Consider the following 27,334-nt stretch of genomic DNA (forward strand, 5'->3'; position numbering starts at 1 on the left):
GAAGACAGCGGTCATGAAGAATTACGCTAAGTTACACCTCATAAACCGAATGGTAAACACGTGTACCAAACTGTGACAAGTGTTCCAAACGGGACAGATTTTTTGAATAAACCGTTCCACCCCTAATATTAAAGTAATATTATACCTATTGAGTTTCGGAGGCCTTCAGGGCCAAGTACAATAACTTTAGTTTTGTCTGAGTTTAACATCAGAAAATTGCAGGTGATTAGACTTCCCCAGTGGGGGGAGGGGAGCCGCTCTGTATGCATCCCTTACATTAGCCTACAGGAGATCAATTGTCCTGTTGTTTCTTGTGGGACAGTCTACAAGTTGGTGAAAAACAGTTTAAGTATTTAAGTATAGTCCAAAGCATGATTGAAGTTCCCAGAGTTGATCATAAATGCCTCAGTGTGCTGTGTCTACAGCCTTGCAGTGAGGATCTTGTCACAGGCAGTGGCTGCGTCCGCTCTGGGAGGGATGTAAACAGAGACTGTGATCATGTGAATGAACTCCCTCCGCAATATGGCTGTAGGATGACAGCTAGCAGCTTGAGGTCCTGAGATATGTCCAGGGTTACATCAGTGACTGTTCACAAACATGATTTGGTTTTGAGTCCCCCACCCTTGCTTTCTTCGCTCGCTTTTGTGTCTCTGTTGGCTGTCACAGCAGTGAATCCCAGCAGGTCCATGTTAGCATCCGGTACGAGGTGGTTTAGCCATGTCTCTGTAAAGATGAACAAGTTGCTCTCCTGGTAGATCCGTTGGTTCTTCAGTGCAGACAGCTCTTCGATCTTGTTCACATTGCCCATGTTTACAGAGGGTGTCCATGGCTTGTAGCACCTCCGATTCTCCACTCGCTCTGCCTTTTGCTTCGCCCCAGCCTTGCAGCCCTGGGTCTTCTCCTCAGCTCCGCCAGGACAGGGTGTCCCAGCTCGTCCCTTTGTGGGTAGAGCCAGCAGTTCCTCTCTTGAGTTGTTGAGAAAACTGGCTCTTGGTTGCATTTTAAAGTTAGAAATATCCATAGGATATATAAAACACACAATCTCTTCACAAGAAGAGTAAAAAAGTAGAAAGAAAGAGGTTAAAATAGGCCTAAAGAGCTTAAACAACAACAACAGAGCTACTGGAGAGGCAGCTGTCTCCTACAGCACCATCGTAAAACTGATTTGCTCTTTCATTCAGCAATTTGAAATGTTGAATACCCTGAAATGTGCCACTGTGGTTGACTGCCCCACATAGCCTTGGCATCCAACTTCCACTGGGTAGATGGTGGTCTTCCAGCCAGCCATCCGGCACTCAGCAGCCAACTCTGAGAACGTGGCCTTTTTTCGTACGTAGGTGGCCTCGATCCACTCCTCCACTGGTACCGTGAGCTCAATGAGGAGCAGGGATCTTGCCTTAAATGACCACACCACTATGTCCGGGCAGAGCAATGTAGCAGGGATTTCGACCGGGAAGCGAAGCTGCCTGTCGAGGTCGACTCTCATGTTCCACTTCTGGTTAGGGGAGAACGGCCTAGGTGTTTCTTTTGGCCTGGTTTCTCTTCTCCCCACACCTTCCGTGACAAGGACGATGAAACTGTGGTTCTCTGCAGGTGGTACCCCTCTGCTGCCCTGTCGGCAGCCCTCCAACACCTCTGCTAGCTTCCTCAGGACCTGGTCACGGCGCCACCTGTAGCGTCCCTTGGAGAGTGCGATCTTACAGCCTGACAGGATGTGCTGGAGGTTTGCATTAGGGGTGTAGTAGTGTGCATCCACAACATTGGTCCGTGTAGAACAATGATTCCTGCGCTGAACATGTCGCACAAGATAGGAATTACACAAGTCAATGAGTCAGAGATTTTGCCTCAATGCATTTTTGTTATCGAGTAACTGGAGTTACTTGATTAGAGTTTCAGCTCTACCATCTAGGGTCTCAGCTCTACCATCAGTAAAATCATTTAAGCCCCAGGGTAGGAACAAGTAATAATGAAAAGCAAAATTGATTGATCAGAGTTTTTATCCTCTGATGAGGTGTGATTTGGTGCTTCTTTGACCCATAAGAATGTTTAAATTTGCCTTCTGGTTGCAGTCTGATGAGACATTTGATGGTTATGAGTAAGGTGATTTAAGTTTACATCACATCTATACCCATATAAGATGAGACATACATTATTCCCTATGGAGAAACAGTCCATAACATCAATAAATAAAATGACACTTAATCAATAATATTCTGAATTTATGGAGCTGATTATGGAAGTAGAGTCATCTTGCTTCATTCCTATCTTTGTTAAGAAATACACATATGCAATACAGAAGTAGTGAATGAGTGAGCCATCTCACTTCCTTCTCATCGCTGTTGAGTTTCACACATGCAGTACCAACCGGTTTGCACAACTGTCACTTTTCCCAATCCCGTCATAAACTTCAAAACAACAGCTCTTTCATGCATGTATTTTTATTGTCACACCATACGTTTTGATTAGCCTACATTACTTTTGACAAATCTGGCAGCCTACATGAATGTTCCATGGCGGGGAGGACTTGACCCCTGTCAAGGATGGAGGCAACATGGGGAAAGAAAAAAAAACATCAGTCAGAGCGGGGCTACAGAGCTGGTCACAGAGGCTACAGTGGCTGATGGGCATATGATTTCCACAATGTGCATCAAGGCCAGATAATGGGGACCATTATGAAATGTTTTACCTGTGAGGTGCACTAGAGACTTCACCCGGCCGAGCTGGCTACTTCCAGTTTAAGCTCCGCTAACTTGAATGACGATTAAATGATTAAATCCTGCAGCTCTTCTAGACTTTCTAAATGTTATCAGACCAAATGAATCAAATTCTGATATTAATACGAGTCATTACATTGGTCGTGTGACGCTCTCTTTCGCCATGTAAGTCAATGAGAAAAAGGAGTTGTAATTCCACCATTTGGCCACTATATGAAATTGACTCGTGAATGTCTGGCACACTTCCCTGGGGCCCAGCCTTAGGGCACACTCACACTGTCCATCCGTACCGTGCCCACATACTTTAGGGTACTTGTCCCCTCTCCCTCTCCCTCTCCCCCCACAGCCCAGGCCCGTTTGTACTCATACTACCTGGGCCTCGGCGCGAATGCTTCTTGCCTATACGTCATCACGCCGTAACACATCACATGAAAAAGCGTGATCTTTTGGCCACATAATGGAAAGTAGCACAGAAAACATGGTACCTTTTGGGCTTTGTGTTTTTTTTAGACTCATTGTGATGCGGCACAACCCGTGAACATTTTGCCACCATTGTTTTAAATGTCGACACATGGTCCGTCCTTCTTTTTTGTATGTCTGAACAGGTGCACATAAAATCACGTCAGAACCTCCGTAGGCCTCATACACGTGCGCACTCTTGTGCTCGTACATGTGCAAACGTGCTTTACAAAAGCCCACCACTCCCTGGTCAAACAAACTAGACTTTAGTCATGAAACGTGCTTGGGCACGGGTACAGATGGACAGTGTGAGTGCGCCCTCAGGCAGAGTTCTGGGATCCTGTTTGCTCCAGTGATAATTAATTAATAATAATTAATAATTATATTATTATTAATAATATAATAATAATTAATTGCCCAAACACTAGCCTACATTTTAGCATTTACCATTATCATGTCATTTCCACTGGTAGTTACAATAGCCACTGTTCAGCAGAAGTGATACAGCCTCACTTTGAAACATAGATAAAATATAACTGTCAGTGAATATTTTGCAGACTAAAAAAACTAACCTTCCTGTTGAATTGGCTGCTGCCATGTGGGCTAATTAATACAGCAAAGTCTCAGACATAAAAATGATGATAATGAGAAGAACAAATGAGACCTACTTTCTAAACAATTTTCCGAAATGGACTTAATGATTTCTTTTCTTTTCCTCACTTGATATCTGAGACAGCGGCAGCAGCAGCGGTGTTGTGGATCATATTTGACCCATATAGGCTTTAGAATTTAATCACAGTGGTGACCTGCATTTTATGGTTTCCTGTGCCCATTGTAGAGAAGGTAATGAATCTGCCTGGCAATCAGATAAACAATATATTATCTAGGACAGAGTAATAGATGAAAACATTGAGTTTGGACCCCTTGATAATAGGAATGCTGATACTGAGGTCGACTTGTGTCATCCATCTTATTGTGTGTAATTTCTTATAGTATACACTGAGGCCCAAGAAAAGGACTATTTTAATTATTTCCGAACTTGTTTTTTTTATTCCTATACAGTATTTCTTATTGTGCTGATTGATTTCTTATCAATATTTTATTTGCCGCAATAAAAAACAATGATACCCTGTGGATATGCACTATAACACCTTATTTACATTCAAAGTACATCTAATCATTGAAAAGTTGAAATTTCTGTCTCAATCCTTGGAAGGATTCGAGTAGAACAGAATATTTTGCAATGGCTGTCATGAAATATTTATTGACTAGGGTTTAAAAAATTAAAAGTTACATGCATTCATGATAAAAATGTATGCTTAGTTCATTCGTTCAAGTACTGTACTACTTAAGCACAATTTTGAGGTAGCCTACTTATACCAGAGCATTTCCATTTTCTGTTACTTTATACTTGTATTCGACTACATCTCAGAGGGAGATATTGTATTTAGTCACTGTAGTAATTATATATTATGTAGTATAAATCAATGATATAATATATATTATTCTACATAAGAAGTACTTTTACTTTTGTGCTTTACTTAAATTGTGATGCTGATATTTTGAAAGCAGGCCTTTTTTTTAAACACTGTGGCGTTAATATATTTCCTTAAGGCAACACAAAGGCAGTTATGTTATTAAAACATGCCAATGAACTGTGAAATTTGCATGTATTTTCCTGTAAACCCTCTCTGATTGGTCTCACCAGCTGTACTTCCAGGCACCAACGGTTAAGTAGTAGTAACAGTGGGGTGCATTCATTAGCTGTGGTCTGATAAACAGTAAATTCACCAACTCAACGAGCATAGAAGTTGTGAACAAAATGTAGGCTTGTATTATCCACATTCCATACATCATCATAATTTTATGTGTCTCTCTTAAAGCTTTTCTTGGACTTATTATACTGTCCATCACTGATTTTCCTTGAGCAACCGTCACTAGGGGAATTTCAGTATCGCCAGTCAAATACCTTCTAGGTAAAATTGAATAGATGAGGTGAGGCACTTGTTTGCGCTCAGGACATTTGGTGTGTGAGCAGCTTCGATCATTATAAGTGTGAAAATCATCTGTTACGCTCTCACTTGCAATCTACTCCTGCTCTTCCATTCCGTGCTGATGCGTACTCAAAGGCAATACAACTGTGTCACATTATTTAGTTTCATTATACTCTGTACCTTCCCAATTGTTCCTCCTATTTCCCATCTACATTCATCCTTAGTGCACAACTGACACTATCCCTGCAATGAAATGTAGTTTCTCAATTCATCATATCTGTCTCAACTTTCAAGGTCTCACAGTGTCTGATACTATCTGAATGTATTCTTATGGGTGGTTGTTCTCCAACTCAGTGATCATATTCTGGGGAATTTCTTTTTATCAAAATTTGGCTTTGATTTATCATCCAATGTGCAGATTTTTTTATGGGAGCAGACGCAAATTAGGTCTTCAGATTGTGCTATATCAGTGGATCCCCATGGTCTTGGTCACACGCTGCTTTTATCACTTAAACATATATAACATTCATATCAAAGCTAGCCTTATTGATCATCTTCCACTTCACACTTTCTGAGCAAAGAAGGTATAACTTCTTCCATAACCTGGCAAATATCCTGACTTCTTGTCGTTCAGATGATGGCCAGTTACTGCTGAGTGGAGCCGTCCAAAAATGGCTGCCACGGAACAAGATTTCTCAAATTACAGCTGAACAGCACACTAAAATGTGTTTCTGAAAACATTTTATTAAATAAACAGAATATTGGTTCATATTTGACGGTTTGATCTGAGTTGCATAAGTCTGAAAAACTGCACTAAATGCTTTGTCACTAATTTTCTGTCAGCTTGATATCTGACACATTTATTTCTTGCTCCTAATGCTGTTCCGTAAACAGTGCTTATCACCTAGTCTTCCTGTGCAAGCTTATTTTCCCAGCTCATCTTCATAGCGTATTCATAGCATCACAGCTAGCTGCCTGCAGGGAAGCTTGGCTTTTAAATGCATTTCCTGTAATGTCCTGTCGACAGCATTTGCCAGTGATGAAACTGTTAATTATTTCACAGGCTGTGGGACGGATTGAGTTTATTTAGCGCAGCATATGGAAAAGACTGTCATGATGTTGTACTATTTTTGCAACTTGTCCACATTTCTCAGCAGTTTGTATCTCAGACTCACTCTTTGTCATCTTCTCTTTTGTCAATCACTTTACTTCACCCCTTTCAATATGCTAATTTAGTTGTACTCACCCAGGACCTGTGGTAAATTGCCCAATGAAGAAGGGACTATCTGATGTGCTGCCGGTCACTTGAGCAGTTACAGCTTGAACTCAATTTTCGTTGATAGCTAAGTGTGAGTGTAGTTCAGAAGATGTCAGGGAATGTGTTGATTTACACCTCATTCAGCATGCAAATGTATGCATGAAACCTGAGCTGTGATTGGCGTCATATTCCGAATAACTTCCTCTATATCACACAATGTATTGTTTGTCTCTTTGAAACAGTCTGCTGTGATAAAGAGGCACTGCTCTCACTTTACAACATAGGCATTAACCCAAGAAAATGTTCTGATGTGTAGTTCTGGGATTACATTTGTGTGTGTGTTTGTTCTTGTGAATTAAGAATCGGGGCTCGGGCACTTCTGTGTGGAGTTAACATGTTCTCTCGTGTCTGCGTGGGTTTTCTCTGGGGTTTCCGGCCTCCCTCCCACAGTCCAAAGATGTGCAGGTTTTAGGTAAATTGATGATTCCAAAAATTGCCTGTAGGTGTGAATGTGAGTGTGAATGGTTGTAATAATAATAGATCAATTTTATATAGCACTTTTCTCAGTACTCAAAGACGCTTTTACATTTAAAAAAATAGACAATCAAACAGGAAGCACGTTAAACAACACTAGAACAAATGAACATCACATTAATAGAAAAACAGAGGGTGGAAGATGGTGGATTAGATTTTAATTTTAGTAGGTGATCCTGAAGAGATGGGATTTAAGCTGACTCTTGAATGATGGGAGTGTTTCTGAGTTCCGGATTGCGAGGGGCAGGGAGTTCTAGAAGCGATGGCAGCGATGGCAAAGGTTCTGTCCCCCAGGGTGCGATATTTGGTTTTGGTGATGGGGGTGAGAAGGTTGGCATCAGCAGAGTGGAGGCGGCGAGTGGGGGAGTGGGGGAGTGGCGATGGAGTAGATCAGTCAGGTAGGAGGGTGCAAGGCTGTTGAGGGCTTTGTAGGTGGTGAGGAGGACTTTGAAGTTTATACGCTGTTGTATGGGAAGCCAGTGAAGTTCATGGAGGATGGGAGTGATGTGTGCTCTGGAAGGGGAGTGAGTGAGTAGTCGGGCGGTGAAGTTTTGTACATATTGCAGTTTTTGAAGTGCAGTGGAGGAGAGGCCATAAAGGCTGCTGTTGCAGTAGTCGAGTCTGGAGGTGATGAAGGCATGTATGGGTGTTTCGGCGGCTGAGGAGGATAGAGTGGGGCGAAGGTGTGCAATGTTGCGGAGGTGGAAGAAAGAAGTTTTGCTGATGTGGTTGATGTGTGACTTGAAGGAGAGTGTGGGGTCCATAATGATGCCTAGGTTTCTCACCAGGGGGGATGGAATGACAGAGTGACGTTCTTTTCAGAGGGAGAAGTTTTGAAAGGTGGGGAGGATGGATTTTGAGCCGAAGATGATGGTTTCAATTTTATTGCTGTGAGTTTCAGGAATTGTGGTTCATCCAGGTTTTGGTTCGGTGAGGCAGTCTGTGAGGGTAGAGAGAATGGCGGGAGTAATGGCTTTGGTGGTGATGTACAGCTGGGTATCAACGGCATAACAGTGAAAGTGAAGACCATGGCGGCAGATGATGTGACCTAGTGGGAGCATGTACAGAATGAAGAGGACTGGACCAAGCACTGAGCCTTGAGGGGCTCCATGTCAGACAGGGAGGATGTGGGATTTGTTCATTCCACTAGCAGATTATCTAACTCGTGAAAATAAGACTGAATAACTTGGAGAGTTATTTCAGTATGAAAGAAGGACGAAAATCAGCACTCAATTCCTCATGAGAGTGGTTGCTTTCCCACTCCTTCATTTGTAGCATTGTGAAGCACCCATATATGTCAGTGTCCAATGGGGACTGTCACAGTTGCGTAGAAGCATGGACGAGAACATGAAAGAAGCCACCAGTTGGGCTGTTTTTAATTTCTTTGGGGAATCTGGCTGAGGCTTTGCTCAAGCATTGGGATATTTTAAACATGTCTTCTCCACCATTTTCTAACATGTCTCTGTAGTGCAAATTACTTTGGTTGTGTGGTGAGGGCAGCTGGGAGGAAAGGTGCTGAAAATGGCTTCCATATACGGTCCCTGCTGAGAGTGGAAGTAGAAAAGTCAACAGGACAGTGAGAGGATGGCTAGGGATGGCTATGGAGGACAATGCGGTCGGCAAAAATAGTCCCAAGAATGAGACAAACGGACAAAAAACATGTAAGAAGTTAACGAACATAGTTGGCTAAGGTTAGCACGACAAACTTACAGGAAAAAGCACTAATAAAAAGACAGTAAAATAAGATAAAATAGCAAAAAAGTGCGGAAAGGAGAGAGAGCAACTGTTGATGGCTGCCACATTACACAGCGCTGGAACTAGCGTTGTGTTTGGCGGCTCTGTTCTGTCACTCTGCGGTTTCTTTCCCCAACGAGCAGCAGCAGCTGCAGAGCTTCTCCCCTGAAGAATTAAAAATCATTGTGTGAAGTATAGTAATCATGTGTTAGCATGTGTATTAGTAATGATTAATAAGAGTGTGATTATCAATGATTGAAGAATTAATAATCATATGTTAGCGAGTGTATTAGTTATGATTAATAAGAAAGTGATAAGTGTGATTATTAGGTATGATCATTTAAAAGTGTGATAGTGATTAGTCCAAGCTCAAGCTTTTCTGCTTCCAGTAAAGCACACAAACTTTTGACTCAATCTTTATCTGCTTTCTCTAAAAGAACAGGAACAGTCAGTCAGTCAAGGTCACAAAGACAATGAACTAGCCATGTTGCAAATATGCACTTGGCAAAGTTAGTTGAGATTAGGGAAATTGCTGTACGTGCTGTGCTTTCTTCACAGATAAAAAAGAAGACTCCTGCTATACTGAGGATACTCCTACGCGCAGGGAGGAAGATGGAGACTGGAGGACTGTGTAATGGTAAATTTGAATATTCCTTCTTCCTTGAGAAGCCTTTCAGACAGCAGAACAGAAGGATTTCCCCCCAAGATATCAGATCCCTTTTTCTTTTCCAGCCATTTGTGTATTTTAAAGACTAGACCTTTTAATTGCATTTCACGTTTCAGAGACAGTCAACAGCTCACTGTCTCATGATGTATTCAACCCTTGTGTATTCTGAAACTGTGTTGATCAGACCTGTTAATTATACGGCAGGATGTCTGGGCTGGTCAACCCCACAGTAAGACAAAGGATGTAATACACATTCAAGGGGTGGGCTTTCGTCAGGTATAAATGTTCAAGGTTTCTTTTGCTCACTTGTCTTTCCTCATTCGAACCGCGCGCATGTCGATTGACCTTTTCTTTGCAAAGAAAATAAAACTTTGTCGGCCGGCAAGAATTCGTTATTTCATTCTTCACCAAGAGCAGAAAATTTCCACGACAATTTGGTGTCAGAAGTGGGATTCCTCAGGTGATCGTCTGGGACGGAACGCGGACAGGGATAGGCCATCCTGGAAAAGAAAAGCTTTTCAGCCTCTAACCTCAAAATCTCTTCTGAGGGAGGACTGACCGCAGACGCCCCAGATTGTTCCTGCTGGAATCCTGCGAACAATAAGTCAGCGAAATTTATCTGGTGAGCATTGAAATATTGAAATTCTAACTTCTTGTCTTTTAAAATTTGGGATTTAATTTTACATAATATTTCTAGTTTTCGTTTTATCCACAATTGCTACTGAGTCTCTGACTCAGGGATCAAAGTTTAAATACTTTGGGTTACGCTTGCATCACTTGTGCGGGTTATATAGATATTTTATTATATTGGTATAAGAAAACGAAGTGGTCCTTGCAGAGACGTCTGTATTGTAAGTTGTCGTGCACGACCTCCGCAGCTGGAATGGGGAGTAAAGGCTCTGTTGAGGCAGGACCTCCGGAGGGGCAATTGTGGATGTAATGAGAAAGAAATATGGGGATAAAACTCTAAAATACTTAAATGTCTGGACAGCTGAGTTTGGATTCCCAATAGGGGGATCTCTCAGTTTAAAAACTATATTACTATTAGAGAAAAAAAAACTAAAGAAAAAAGAACTAAACATGAGAAGGTAAAAGAAATTATCTGTAAAAAAAAAAAAAAAAAAATTGGAAACTATGGAAAATCAAAGGGAATGTTTACAGATTTGGAAAGCGGAAGCAAAAGCAAGAAATAGGAGAATAATGCAGAAACAACTTCCTTTTTCAAACGAAATAAGTGAAACAAATGAAAAACAAGATTTAAACACAAAAAGAACATCAGACCCGCAGGTTTCTTCCTTTTTGTTTCCACAGTTGGCGGCTTTGAAGCCGGACCCATAACTCTACTGCAGCCACCGAACCACCCTTCAGCTCCACCACCATACAACGCTACAACAGCTGACGAGAGAAGAAGAACAGATCCCTTCAGCATGACACAACAAACAAGTTTGGGAGCAGCCCATCCAGATGCGTCTGTTCAAACAAAAGATTCTTCGGACAAACAAAAGAAGAAACATCTCAATAAGAACTTCACATGGCAGCAATGACCATGTATAACACAGCCCGAGACTACAGACAGCCACACCGTGAACACAGACAAAGAATACACAGCCAAGACAACAACTGGAAAAACAATGCTAACAGATCTGCAAGAAGACGTCCTGATGACATCTGTTACCGCTGTGGCCAATCTGGACATTGGAGACGTGAATGTCTCACACCAAGACTGAGGGTGGTCGGGGGCTGTCGGAGAGGGATGGACTCCTGCTGACAAGCCCAACCAACATGTAAAACCAGAAGGAGGTACTGCACTACACTCACACACACATGTTGACACACAATCTATTGAGAGCTCAGACACAATTGCTTTAACATATGTTCAATACACATCTGATCATTTCAAAAGGTTTCCCAAACATACATTGACTATTGCTGAGCAAGATGTTGTATTCTTAGTTGATTCAGGAGCCACACATTCTGTGATAAGAGCACTAGAACTCACAACAAAACCAAGACTGAGTGGAAAACATGTATACTCTGTTGGTTCATCAGGTCAAACAATCAGAGAGAACATTACTGTCCCACTCAAATGTGAGGATGGAACATATACAGGTTTTAAACATGCATTTTTACTCTCTGAAGTCTGTCCCATTAATCTCATGGGCAGAGATTTAATGTGCAGATTAGGCCTTTGCCTAATCTCAACCCCAGAGGGTGTGAAAGTTCACAGACTATCTGATTTGGAACCAAGTCTTTCACACTCCTTCGTTCACCCAAATTTAAATTCGCTCTATGCATATCAATGGAAATTACAGGAACTAACAGTCTCTTCTGAACTAGTCACAGAAGCTAAAAAGACAGTGTTAACAGCTGCAACTGATTTCATGACACCGGAGGATCTACATTGTACATCTCATGTGTCACCAGAACCTGATGAGCCATTTGAGGAAAGCTGGATGAGAGAGAGATTTGACAAGCTTAAACTATCACACATATATTGGACACAACACAGATGTGCTATATCAATCTCTCTCACATCAGTTCAATCAAACATGTACACCATAACTGATTCTGTCCCACACATAACACCTGCAAAACACACATCAGATAACTGGGAAGATTTGGGCCCATTCATAAAATCATGTCAGCGCGCAGCCGATTGGCAAAAGACATGTGATCGATCAAATTTTTTTATTTTTATTTTATTTTTATTTATTTTTTGTTTTTTATTTTTATTTTATTTTTTCACCAACACTGCAGTGTTATTGTAAAGGTTTAACATCTGTTGTGCACACTACGAAAACAATCCAGCTGGTACCCGAAAGCACTTCTAAATCTTTTTCTTTTTTTGTCTGGAAAATAAGCTGCAACTATCACCGCCCTACAGGAAGTCCCTAAGACACTGTGGGCTATTAATAAGTATGATGTTGGCCTCATCAAAAACTGTGAACCTGTTGTCATAACTCCAAAATCTGACTTTAGACCTTGCAAGCCTCAATATCCACTCAAACAAGAAGCCATCGATGGCATAACGCCAGTTTTTGAGTCTCTTAAAGCAGCAGGAGTAATTATCCCCTGTGATGACTCTCCAGTGCGCACCCCTTTGTTCCCTGTGAAAAAAAAAAAAAATCAGACATAAAAATCAACCAACAGAATGGCATTTTGTTCAAGATCTGCAAGCAGTTAATGCAGCAGTCCGACCCAGAGCTCCAAATGTTCCAAATCCTTACACCATCTTGTCTCAAGTTCCCCCAACTGCGAAATTCTTTTCAGTGGAGGATCTTTCTAATGCTTTCTTCAGTGTTCCAGTCCATCCAGAAAGTCAATTTTGGTTTGCTTTCAACTTCAATGGAAGAGGCTACACTTTCACTCGCTTGTGTCAAGGATATTGTGAGAGTCCCACCATCTACAATGAAGCTCTCAAACAAAGTCTTAGTCTCTTCTTCTCTCTCCAGGTAGTGCTTTACTACAGTATGTTGACGACCTTTTGATCTGCAGTCAAACCAAGGAACAATGCGAGGCCAACACAGTCAAACTCTTAAAACATTTGGCTAAAAGTGGTCACAAAGCCAGCTTGTCGAAATTACAATTTGTCCAGGAACAAGTTCTTTTCTTAGGTCATGTCATCACTTCTGAGGGAAAAACTCTGTCACCAAAAAGAGTAGAATCAATTCAGAATCTTCCAAGACCTCTCACGAAAAAACAAATGATGTCATTTCTTGGAACGTGCTCTTATTGTCGACAGTTCATTTTAAACTATGCCATTCTTGAGGCTCCACTCGCCTCCCTCATTCATGGCAATAGTTTGCAATCACAAGGTAAGATCACATGGACTCCTGAAGCAGAACAATCTTTCACCAAACTAAAACTTGCCTTACAGACCACTCCAACTTTGGGACTACCTGACCCCACCAGGTCATTTACTCAAACAGTAGATGAGAAAAATGGATACATGACTTCTGTTTTGTTACAGGATCACGGAAATAAACTACGTCCCGTAGCCTATTTTTCTTCCAAACTGGATCCTGTGGCTGCAGGCCTCCCAAGATGTCTCAAAGCTGTTGCTGCAGCAGAAAAAACAGTTATGGCCTCCAGAGACATTGTGGGTTACTCTGATGTAACCCTCCTGGTCCCACATGCTGTGTCCATGATTTTACTTGAACAAAAAAACTTCTCACCTCTCCACAGCAAGATGGCTCAGATATAACACTGTGCTTTTAGAAATGTCTAACATCACTGTCAAAATATGCAATGTTTTAAACCCTGCCACTCTCCTCCCTACGCCTGACGACGGACAGGAACATAATTGTGTTGCTGTCCTCCAATAGGTCTGCTCTCCAAGACCAGATCTACAAGAAACCCCATTAACTAACCCTGATTTGGTTGTTTTTGTAGATGGATCTGCCTCACGTGACCTCCAAAGCGGTCACAACAGAGTGGGATTTGCTGTTGTCACTAACCATGAAACTCTTGTCTCAGACTCACTCCCTTCCCAATACTCTGCACAAGCAGCAGAACTGATAGCATTGACACAGGCATGCAAACTGGCAAGAAACAAAACCGTATCTATTTACACTGACTCCAGATATGCATTTGGTGTTGTACACGATTTCGGCACTCTGTGAAAACACAGATAATTCTTAAAAAAAAAACTGACGAGAAACCCATTCTCAATCATGACAAAGTTGCAGCTCTCTCTCTCTCTCTCCAACCCATTATCCTTAATCCTTTGTTTGTTTCAACTCCAGCCTCCATACCCAGCTCCCTCGAAGCATTACTGACCTTTGCCACACCATAGGAAAAGACGCTTTGGAAACGATGCGGTGCCACACAGAAAGACGCAGTGTGGCAAGGGCCTGATAACAAACCATGTCTACCTAAACATTTCTTTCCTCACTTTGCAAAGTTGACACATGGATTGGACCATGTGTCAAAAGGGGGAATGTTGGATGCCATAACCCGCTATTGGTTTTCAGCTTATGTGCAGAAGTTTTGTCATCATGTATGATTTGTGCAACACATAACACAGGTGAAGTCAGCCCTTCCACCGCCAGCTTCCACATCGCTCCATGACTTCCAGCCTGGTGACTGGGTGGTGATAAAGGACCTGAGAAGGAAACATTGGAATTCCAAACGCTGGCGAGGTCCATTCCAAGTACACCTGACAACACATACCGCTGTGAAGATTGCTGAGAGAACAACATAGATACACACCAGCCACTGCAGGAAGGTTCCTGAACCAACAGAGGGACTCAGTTGTCAACCCGGACAACGCAAGAACGAACAACGAGAGGACAACTTGAGGGAGAACTCCATGAATTCAACAAACACCCATTAGAGGCACAGAACCATTTTCTTTCAACTGCATCATGCACCACCTGATCCTGTTCCTTTCATGGTCAGCAATGCTGACAGAAGCTTACACCTACAAACCCACCAAGACTTTCACTCTGAACAAAGGACAAAATGCAACATTCATGCACTGTTTATCCTGAAATTTGGCGATCAGGACAAGTTCATGCATATTATGCCAATCATGACAAGTATCTATGCACAGACTTGTGTTTGTTCAGTATCACCATCTGTCCTTATCTAGGTCAGCCAACTTGTCTAACTAAAATATTTGTAATATTTTTTTTTGTTTTGTTTTTCACTTACCTTTTACTCCTATATTTTATATTTTAAATTCTCAAACTTACTTTTCTAAACCACTGCCATGATGATACATTTTAAAATCTGCGTGAATTAATGTTCGGATTATTAAGTTGTAGTAGAATTTTAAAGTTGCATTTTATGTTTATTTTATTCCATTTTTATTTTATTTTTATTTTTTGTTTTACTTCTTTATCATTATTTCATTTCATCTATTCTGATTTTGCAAATATTATTTTTATTTCTTGTTCATGCTTTATTCTCTTCAATTGTGATTAATGAGTAATCAAAAGGGGGAAATGTAATGGTAAATTTGAATATTCCTTCTTCCTTGAGAAGCCTTTCAGACAGCAGAACAGAAGGATTTCCCCCCAAGATATCAGATCCCTTTTTCTTTTCCAGCCATTTGTGTATTTTAAAGACTAGACCTTGTAATTGCATTTCACGTTTCAGAGACAGTCAACAGCTCGCTGTCTCATGATGTATTCAACCCTTGTGTATTCTGAAACTGTGTTGATCAGACCTGTTAATTATACGGCAGGATGTCTGGGCTGGTCAACCCCACAGTAAGACAAAGGATGTAATACACATTCAAGGGGTGGGCTTTTGTCAGGTATAAATGTTCAAGGTTTCTTTTGCTCACTTGTCTTTCCTCATTCGAACCGCGCGCATGTCGATTGACCTTTTCTTTGCAAAGAAAATAAAACTTTGTCGGCCGGCAAGAATTCGTTATTTCATTCTTCACCAAGAGCAGAAAATTTCCACGACAACTGCTACTTCAGAAATACACATATGCACGCACAAGCAGACACATAACCACGCCTTTGTAACAAGCATAAATGCTGGAGTTTTTAGAATAGATATCAGAACTTCTTGACTCTGATCCTGGGTACTGTGTTGCACACAGTTACTCTAGATAGAGACTAGAACATTTCTCCAGACGTCTGTATCATTCCGATGTTCTCCTGCTAATAAATGCCTGCTGGCGCACTAAACTACCAATGACTCTGCTGACTCCAGAAAGCCTCCTGTAGAATTTGAATTACGCAATATATACTCAGTGGGGTCCTTCTGATTTGACTAACGTATTGTGTGTAAAATTCCTACAGAGAAACTTGTTGACCCCGGACGTGATTCTAACAAGGAGGCTCAGGTAAAATGAGCTGCAGAGGTTGGACCGGTGACCAAGTGGAGTCACTGGGAACCTCCTGGGGCCGACTGAACTTCTCCACAAGGGCGCCCACCACTCAGAAAGGTAAGCAGTCACCTATTCTTCTTAAGAAGTAAAGACTGTGATTCGGCCTATAATCAAATTGGTGGAGAAAGTCAGTATGTTTCCTAGAGGTTAATTTGATCCAAATTTAGCCGGTGGACTGACAATTGAAAAAAAGTAAGGGTAAACTGGTTTGGAATCAGTATAAGAGTAAAAGGTAAAGGAGTGTTGGGATCATAAATCCCGACAGGTCCTAGGCGCATAAACGGTGCTCAGTAAGACGTTCAGGGAACGCAGAAAGGCCGGAGGCTGTAGAGACCCTCGAATATACATTAGGCATTAAGGACTAAAAGCGCCACAGGGGGATAGCCCCTAGGTGAGCCTAGAAAGCCACCATAGGTCTGGGACCTAAAGGTTCTGGGAACCAAAGAAAAATTGTAGGTGTGGGACCTAAAGGTTTTGGGAACCAAAGTATAAGAAATACTTAAAAGTTGTGTTTATTTGTGGGATTGTTGTGTGGGAGGTTTCGAGGATAATAGAGAACACAAACAGATAAAAGTGTGAGTAGGTTTCTGTGATGTTGGATACACCTTGTCTGTAGCCGCTGATAGTGAAACACTGTCAGTAGAAGCTTGTTGCAGACATCACAGAAAAGCCTGACGATTAAACTCACCACTGGTCTTCTCTTATCTGGGGGTACATAAATAACGGGGCTGTGACACTCGGCTTTTGGTCATTAAAACTGGTGATTCATCGTCTCACTCCGCTCTATCATGGTAGAGTAGAAGCTTGAGTGAGGGGAGGATCACTGGGGACTAGATCCACTGACCGGATAACGAGTGTGTGTGAATAAAGAATAAATAAATACCTGGGAATAGTACTTTAACAGCTGAAATAACTATGGCAGGCCCTGTAGCGTCCCCGGCTGATTGATGGTCGGACTCTTTAACTGATAGTTCACAAGTGTTTATTTTTGGGCAAAATAGATGATACCGTTGCTCCATTAAATCTTTTGACACCTTGAAGACTCTGAACACACCGTAAGAGCTATGGAATAAAACAAAAATAATACGTTACCATCTACCACCATATCATGTTCAACAATATCAAAATAGTGGGTTTTAACCTTTTACAGAAAATGAATTGTCATTTACAATCATGAAATATCTCTTTTAACCTATTTTATCTTAATTACAAACTCAGAATAGAGTGCAATAAACAAACATATTTAACTTAAAAAATGATATTATAACTGTCAGTTTGCAGCTTTAACTTCCAAAGATTGTTAATGCACACAAAAATAATGCTGTATTTATTAAATACTAGCAAGCAGTGTAATGAAATAATTGTCTCATTCAGAAAGACAGATGCTCTGAATACTGAAATACTGAACTAAAATAGACTTGTATAAAACGATGCAAAGCAACACAAGGACATCCCGTTTTGTTAAAGCATTAAGCACCACATGAAAACAAAATGATGACAAACCTTGTGCCCTTATCAGCCAGGTGCTAAACAAACTTGTTTCTGCACTTTTGATAGACCCCTTTGCAATACACTTAATTTCCTGTAAAGTTGTCTTTTTTTTCTCTCTTTTCCGGTTACACTCTATCAAAATAAAAGCACAAGCCAAAAAACAAGAAGTAACGGTAAAAAATAAACAAATTTTAAGAGATTTCTCATGAAAATGCGACTACACATTTTGGGAATATGATGTCCTATATTAAAGGTAATTTACAGGCGCAGGATTAGGTTGGGATGAATACTGGCAGCGAGTAGTAGGACAGGCTATTACCGGAAGGCCTACTCACGGTCAGGATAAAAAGAAACATAAGACTAGATTGACAGATTTGAAGGAATATTTAGAGACGTGTAAAGGTGGGGGTGAGGCGAGCCAGAGAATATGGTAAAAATACTTCAGTTAGAGGAGGACAGAGCACGTGAAAAAGTAGTGGGAAACAGAAATAATGGTCTGAGTAGGTTGTGGCATAAGAGAAAGAAGGAGGAGAAGGAATAGGAGAAGAGGGAGGAGCGAAGAGCAGATTTGCATATGGCCGGACTGGCAGCTGAGGTAGACAGAAGAGGAGAGACAGTGGGAGGAGGAAAAAACAGTAGGAGAAGGAGAGACAGCGTCAGAAAGGAGCGCGATATGAGGAAAGGAGGGTGCATGAGAGGCCACAACAGAAAGGAGGGGCTTTCGGAGAGACAGTATGAGAAAAAAAAAAGTATGAAAGGGAACATGGGAAGTCAGGAATACCCTAGTATTCCTGACTCAAGTGCTTTCAGGTGCCTACTGTATGTGGTCCAGGCTTCTGACCCATACAGGAGAGTGGGGAGCAATACTGCTTTATAGACCAGGATTTTGGTCTTTGACTGGAGATCGCGGTTCTCAAAGACCCTTTTCTTCAGTCTTGCGTATGCCCCGCTGGCACAGCTAATGCGATGGTGTACCTCTTCATCAATGGTGGCTTTAGATGACAGAAGGCTACCTAGGTATGGGAAGTGGTCCACATTTTCCAACCTGATGTTTTCAATGGAGATGTTTGGGGGAATATTGCTGTTTGGTGATGGCTGATGGAGGATTTGAGTCTTTTTGATGTTTATGGCCAGTCCAAGCTGTTTGTATGCTTTCATGAAAGCAGTCAGGGTGCTCTGTAGGTCCTCTTCTGAGAGGGCTACAATTGCATTATCGTCTGCATACTGCAGATCTGTGATGGATACAGTGGTGGTTTGACCTTTAGCCCTGAACCTGTTGAAATTCATCAGTCCTGTACATAATTTTGACTCCCTGTGGCAGCTGGTTTCCTGTAAGATGGAGAATGCCGGCAATGAAGATGGAGAACAGTGATGGCGCGATAACACATCCCTGCTTAACTCCTGTGTCAACCCGAAAGGGTTCCGTTTCGTCCCCAGAGCCTGAAAATACAGTTGCAGACATATTGTCATGCAGCAGCCGCAGCACTCTGATGTACTTTTCAGGGCAGCCAATTTTTGCCAGGAACAGCCAGAGGGCCCGACGGTTGACAGAGTCAAAGGCTTTGGTAAGGTCTATGAAGGCCATGTATAGAGGTTGATTTTGTTCCCGGCACTTTTCTTGTAACTGACGGGCAGCAAAGATCATATCTGTAATGCCTCTGTTTTGACGGAATCCGCTCTGAGACTCAGGAAGAGTGCTTTCTGACAGGAGGATGAGTCTGTTGGCCAGCACCCTAGCTAATGCCTTCCCTATGGTGGAAAGGAGGGAAATACCACGATAGTTTCCACAGTCTGCCTTATCACCCTTCTTATAGAGGGAGATGACTAAGGCATCCCTCATCTGTGCAGGTATTTCCCCTTTATCCCATATTTTGAGAAGCAGGTTATGGATATGTTCAAGGAGCACAGGGCCACCTTCTTTCAGGACCTCAGCTTGGATGCCATCACGCCCAGGGGCCTTGTTGTTTTTCATTGTCCTGATAGCATCCTGTACCTCCTCCAAACTGGGTGGTTCTTCCATACTCTCAAAGATCGGCAATTGAGGGAGTTGGTTCAGGGCCTCAAACTCAGGGGTTGTATCCCTATTTAGAAGCTCTTCATAGTGTTCTTTCCATCTGTGTGTTATTGAATCCTTGTCCTTCATCAGAGAGAGTCCATCCTTAGAGCGAAGGGGGGTCAGGCAACGTTTGCTAGGGCCATATACCGCTCTTATGGCTTCGAAAAAGCCTCTGGTGTCTCCAGAGTCAGCAAGCTGTTGGATTTCCAGGGCTTTTTGTGTCCATCACTGGTTCTTCAGTGTCCTGACCTGAGATTGGACAGCTGCTTTCGCTTTGGCGTGGGCTTCTCTTTTATCCCTGCAGTTGATGTCATTTTGCCAGGTGATGAAAGTTTTTCGCTTGGTGTTGATAAGCTACTGGATTTCGGTATCATTCTCATCATACCAGTCTTGATGCCTCCGCGTTTTGTGACCGAGGATGGCTTTGCAGGAGTTCCTGATGGTAGCAGAGAGGGCGTCCCAATGCTTTTCAATATCCTCTGGATACTGATCTGGCAGGTCTGCACTGATGGCTGCCTGCAATTGTTGTTGGTAGGTGGTTTCTCCCAGTCGCTCGATGTTAAGCCTTTGTCGGGTCTGTCCTTTCTGATGCCTTCTTTTCTGCATCAGATGGATAGACATGGTGGAGCGTATGAGGCGGTGGTCAGTCCAGCATTCATCCGCACTGATCATTGCTCTCGTGCTGAGCACGTCTCGACGGTCTCGGGAGCGAACAATGACAAAGTCAATGAGATGCCAGCGTTTTGAGCGGGGATGCATCCAAGATGTTTTGAACTTGTTCTTTTGGCGGAAGAGTGTGTTAGTGATGACCAGGTCATATTCGGAGCACTTGGTTAGCAGCAGTAAGCCATTGGGGTTTATGTTTCCAACCCCTTCTCTCCCCAGTGTGCCTCTCCACAGATCGTGGTTTCTCCCCACTCTGGCATCAAAGTCTGCAAGAAGGATTAGCTTATCCTCCTTGGGAACTTTGGATAGAATTGTGTCAAGGTCAGCATAGAAGGCCTCCTTTACATCCTGTTGTGCATCAAGTGTTGGGGCGTAAGCGCTAACAACAGTGGCCATCTGACTGCTTGCAAGCATCAGGCGTACAGTCATTAGGCGCTTGCTGATGCCTACAGGAAGTTCATGGAGATGGTTGACGAGGTTGTTCTTAATGGCAAAACCCACACCGTGGATTCGCGGCTCATCAGCAGGCTTACCTTTCCAGAAGAAAGTGTAGCCGCCTTTTTCCTCCTTCAGCTGCCCTTCATCAGCCAGGCGGGTTTCAGAGAGAGCTGCGATGTCAATTCGGAACCTTTTCAGTTCCCTGGAGATGATGGCTGTTCTTCTTTCGGGTCGTTCACTGGTTTGGCTGTCCGTGAGGGTACGCACATTCCAGGTTCCAAAATTAAATTTGTGTTTAGGGTACCTTTTCTAACCCCTTCCCCTCCTGGGGTGAGCAGAGTGGATCCTGAAAAGGGCTGCTCAGTCGTGGGTGCAGCTACCGAAAAGCTCTTTCTGCCTCGTCCAAGGGCTTAGCGATCTTCTTACACCCACCGCCTGTGTGCCAGGTTGTGGCTAGGGGCTACCAGACTTCACAATCCTGCCCCCTTCACCACTTCCCAGTCAAATTTCAAGGTCTTTTTAAATATCGGTTGTGTTGTAATTACTTTCAGTTTATCATTAAGGTCATTCCACATTTTTACACCAATAACGGACACAAATCTTTGTTTAATGTTAGTTCTTGCTTTTCTTGTTTCAAATCAAAGCAGTCCTCTTAAATTATAGCAATTGTTTCTTAATTAAAATAAAGATTAAAGATTTCAAGTATTTTTAGCTTGACTATATCCGTAAATTTTAAAATATTCAATTTTATGAAAAGCTCCTTAGTAGAGTCACGGTATCCCACCATAGGTGATGTGAGAGGATTAAGATTCAAGATGCTTTATTTTATCCAGAGGGAAATGATTGTGCAACAGTTTCAATTCAAAGATGGGAAAGGATCAGAGTGACAATAAGCTAAGATAAAGTAAATCAAACAATAACTAAATGTGACAGAGTGCAAAAGACATTGTGGTTAAACGTAGGTTTATACAATATACAACAATATGCACTGTGCAGTTTAGCAGCATATTGAAATAAAATAAGTACAAACTAAATAAGTGATAAGGAGCGATAAGTGATAAAAATGTAGCAGCATTTCCTACAGAACTAAGAATTAATTGGACAGAAATACGGATTAGGGACAACAGACCAATTCGATTTAGATGCAGGAAAGACTGGCAGGAAAAGGTCAGGAACAAACCCAAGGTCAGATCCACTGTAGGGATCAATGTTTAAAGCTGCAGTTATGAAAGGAACAGATAAGGAAGTGCAGGCAAAGATGGAGGATGACCCCAGAGCAGACACAGAGCCATTACACATATGGATGAGGACACTTCAACATCACATGCGTAGAGCAGATGAAAGAAAGGCTGCGAGCAAAACAGAGATAGAGAATTTGAAAATACAACTGACCAAATTACAGTTAGCAAAAGCCAGAGAGGAAAGCACTAGCCACAAACAAATAGCTAAAGCAAAGACACAAGCACAAATGAGCCAACAACAGGAGGAGCCAGCGCCAAAGGGAATCCTCAGTTCCAGTTGCCCCAGTTGCAGACCAATTCTATGCAGGACCCCCTCCCCAGGGACCATGAAACCCGCCAGGACCATGGGGCCCATCACAATCACATTATAGAGGAGGAAGAGGACGAGGCTTTAATCCTCGAGGAGGTTATGGAAGGGGCAGGGCCGGAGCACCGGGGGCTAGGGACAATGGGTGTTTCGTGTGTGGAGGTCATGGACATTGGGCACGAGACTGTCCACAAAACCAGAGAGGGCCACCAAGAGGGGGACCCCCACCACAGCAGCAACAACAGCATGTGCCACCGCAACCACAACTCTCACAGAACCCCTCACCACTAAAATAGTTGGTTACCAGTTTCATCAAAGCTATGTATATTCGCCACAATGCCCAATCTCACAACTAGGAGAAGATGTCCTAGTTAGATTAAAAGCATCTATCCTATGTGGCCCACAGGGGGTGCAAGTTAATTTCCCTAATGGGGTAAAAATAGACTGTTCAGAGACAATTACTTCAAGATGTAACAATGGACAATGGATCCTAGGGGAAGATCCTGATCAGCAGCAACAGTCGGCCAACGTTTACTGGGCTCGATTGAAAGAAGACCCAGACCCGCCAATTACCAATGTTTTGAAACTGTATCAACAATGGAACCGTGGATTCACTCAGTGCACCCATATGAACCGGTCCCTGACGTTCCTCACTGTACTCTTCTCTATGACCGTACCCAAACTGAAGAAATGTATGAGGAAAGATTAAGGGAAGTAGAGGGTTCCCCTTGGACACCGACTTCGGACTGTGTATATCAGAATCTGAATCTGAATCAGAAAAACTTTAATGTCCCGCAGACGGGGAAATTCTTTTGTCACAGCAGCGACAGAGTATGACAAAATAAGATAAAAAATAGCAAAAATAAGCAATAAAGTTACATTTTAAAAAGGGAAGAAATAGAAATAGACATATATACATATTCACATGATATAGTGCAGTTGTTCTTGTTTTGTTTGTTTCGTAATAATATAATATGGAGTGAATAAATAGAAGTAAATAAGACCAAATAGTGCAAAAACAGAAGTGACCATATTTCATAGTACATATGTATCAAAGAAAGGAGTAGTAGCACAAGTCCTGCTCACTGCAGAGCAGGCAGAGTGGTACAACATGGGTGACACTGCAGCACCCCATATTAGCTTAGCATTAGGAGCAGGATGTCAAGCTAAAGATTTAGGGCCCTTGGTAAAAACAACATCTCAGTTACAGGACTGGGAACAAACCACAATCCCTGCAGTCACATACTCCAAAGAAGGACAGGTGTACAAGATCACTCATCACATCACCTCACGATCAGAATTAGAGAAAAATGTAATCCAGGCATCGCCTCAAAATTTTGACCAGGCATAGTGTAATAGCGTTAATCTCATCATCCGTTTTTACTCTATCAGACTTTCGACTGAGAAAAGTAGAGGACGGCTTAAATGCGCCAAACATAACGTACACACACGAAGGAATTAATGCAGCGAGCTGTTTAGCAGTTCCAGATGACGAAAACCCACATGACTGCATTCCACTGACAACGCAAGCCATTAAAGTGAGACCCGACTTGCATGCAAAATCACAGGACCGACCAGACATGGACTTGTATGTAGATGCTTGCTGTTTCAGAAAAGATAATGGAGGACTAAGCGCAGCATGGGCAGTGGTTATCAAAGATCAGGGAAAGTTTGAGACACTAAGTACAGGAGAAGTGACAGAAAAACCATCAGCTCAGCTAGCGGAAGTGATGGCAGTGACAGCAGCTTGTAAGCATGGTGAGGGAAAGAGGGTGAACATATATGATAGATAGATAGATAGATAGATAGATAGATAGATAGATAGATAGATAGATAACTTTATTTATCCCCGAGGGGAAATTAGGTCATCGTAGCAGCGGTACAGAGCAATCAGAAGTACTGAAAATAAGATAAAATATAAAATACAAAATATGAACAACAATAAAATAAAATAAAAGTACAGTATCGCAGAGAAACACTATATCACAATGTGCTAGGTGGATTTGAATGTGCAAGAGAGAGAAAGGTGCATTTCAGTGATAGGTCACTTTGAGTAGTGTGAGTTTATTCCCTGAGTGTCGCTCAGCGGTGCCGTGCAGTGTTGTACAGTCTGATGGCAGGCATATGCAGAGTCTACATATGCCAGTGCAGCATTGCATTGTCAGTTGAAAGAGTGAGAGAGAGCAGGTTTTGTGACAGCTTCAGGTCTGCCTATTAAGCATGAGGAGGAAATGAGGAAAGAGAAAATAGCTAAAATGATGGCAACTACAGGTCTATCATGGTTAGACTGTTTGCATATGGCATTATACTCTAAGAGGGCTAGTGTGAACAGAGAAAATAAATTAACCCCTTATGAGTTATTTACAGGTCGCACCATCCCCGGACCAAGACACAAGGAACCGCTGCAGCCAGGGGCCACACCAGGACTGGCACGGTCCTACGTGACTCAACTCCAAGGCTGGGTAAAAACATTGGCAGGAAGCCAAGGGGGGTCAGGACCAGTACCGGCCCCATTGACTCTGTTAGGTGAACCTTGGGTATATGTAAAGATATTGAAAAGAAAGTGGACACACCCGAGGTGGACAGGACCCCATAAGGAGGGGGAGAGAACCTTGTAGGAATTTTACACACAATACGTTAGTCAAATCAGAAGGACCTCACAGAGTATATATTGCGTAATTCAAATTCTACAGGAGGCTTTCTGGAGTCAGCAGAGTCGTTGGTAGTTTAGTGCGCCAGCAGGCATTTATTAGCAGGAGAACATCGGAATGATACAGACGTCTGGAGAAATGTTCTAGTCTCTATCTAGAGTAACTGTGAACACACAGTACCCGTGATCAGAGTCAAGAAGTTCTGATATCTATTCTAAAAACTACAGCATTTATGCTTGTTACAAAGGCGTGGTTATGTGTCTGCTTGTGCATGCATATGTGTATTTCAGAAGTAGCAGTTGCTCCAGCCATCTTCCTCCCTGCGCGTAGGAGTAGCCTCTGTATAGCAGGAGTCTTCTTCTTTATCTGTGAAGAAAGCACAGCACGTACAGCAATTTCCCTAATCTCAACTAACTTTGCCACGTGCATATTTGCAACATGGCTAGTTCATTGTCTTTGTGACCTTGACTGACTGACTGTTCCTGTGCTTTTGGAGAAAGCAGAAAAGCTTGAGTCAAACGTTTATGTGCTTTGCTGGAAGCAGAAAAGCTTGAGCTTGGACTAATCACTATCACACTTTTAAATGATCATACCTAATAATCACACTTATCACATTCTTATTAATCATTACTAATACACATACTAACACATGATTATTAATTGAATCATTACTAATACACACACTAACACATGATTATTAATTCTTCAACCTCCAAAGCTGTAAAAATACAGGGAAGTGACAAGTGGATTCACCTTTCAAGGTGTAGACAGAGGGTGGAGCCCAAAAGGTCCCTAGACCAAGTCAGAACAGATCTAACCGAACAGGGTTAAGGGACTTCTGTAAATACATATAATCTTTGATTGACCCACAAACACCATTAGTAAAAAAACACCACAGTATATAGAGTTGATAAATAGGGTACACAGGTACACAGTGTGTGTGGACACTTAGTGTGTTTATTGTAATATTCATTATTTTAGTGGTCATTTATCTCATATGTGCATGGTTTGATAATTGTTAGAGTTATGGAACTTGGCAGGCCACGTCCGTGGCATCCCTTTAGACATCCAGGATTTTGTGGTCTCGGAGGAATGATCACTCTGGTGAGTGATCAACAGGGGGAATTGAAGAATTAAAAATCATTGTGTGAAGTATAGTAATCATGTGTTAGCATGTGTATTAGTAATGATTAATAAGAGTGTGATAATCAATGATTGAAGGATTAATAATCATATGTTAGCGAGTGTATTAGTAATGATTAATAAGAATGTGATAAGTGTGATTATTAGGTATGATCATTTAAAAGTGTGATAGTGATTAGTCCAAGCTCAAGCTTTTCTGCTTCCAGTAAAGCACATAAACTTTTGACTCAATCTTTATCTGCTTTCTCTGAAAGCACAGGAACAGTCAGTCAGTCAAGGTCACAAAGACAATGAACTAGCCATGTTGCAAATATGCACCTGGCAAAGTTAGTTGAGATTAGGGAAATTGCTGTACGTGCTGTGCTTTCTTCACAGATAAAAAAGAAGACTCCTGCTATACTGAGGATACTCCTACACGCAGGGAGGAAGATGGAGGCTGGAGGACTGCTACTTCTGAAATACACATATGCATGCACAAGCAGACACATAACCACGCCTTTGTAACAAGCATAAATGCTGGAGTTTTGAGAATAGATATCAGAACTTCTTGACTCTGATCCTGGGTACTGTGTTGCACACAGTTACTCTAGATAGAGAATAGAACATTTCTCCAGACGTCTGTATCATTCCGATGTTCTCCTGCTAATAAATGCCTGCTGGCGCACTAAACTATCAACGACTCTGCTGACTCCAGAAAGCCTCCTGTAGAATTTGAATTACGCAATATATACTCTGTGAGGTCCTTCTGATTTGACTAACGTATTGTGTGTAAAATTCCTACACCCCCCATCACAATCACTCACACTGACATGTGGTGACACTTTCCAGTAGCCTGGCGCAGCAGCTCCAGCTGGGCCAAGGCTGTTTAAACAGCATTATGAAGGAAGTGTTTCTACACAATAAATCGATTATATATTGCTCATTTGTCAATATGTCGATATTTTCGCGGGGTATATATATATATATATACATACACACACACATATATATATTATTATTGCTATTTTTATTTTCGCTATTATTGTCATTATTTTATTAAGCAAGGATTAAAAACAGCAGTACCAGATTTTAATAAGTCGAGTTTTAAGACAACCGACATCCTTGAAAATAAGGTTTGTAAGATCCTTTATTCGC

The sequence above is a fragment of the Echiichthys vipera genome (genome assembly GCF_963691815.1).
Source record: "Echiichthys vipera genome assembly, chromosome: X".
NCBI classification, from domain to species: Eukaryota; Metazoa; Chordata; class Actinopteri; order Perciformes; family Trachinidae; genus Echiichthys; species Echiichthys vipera.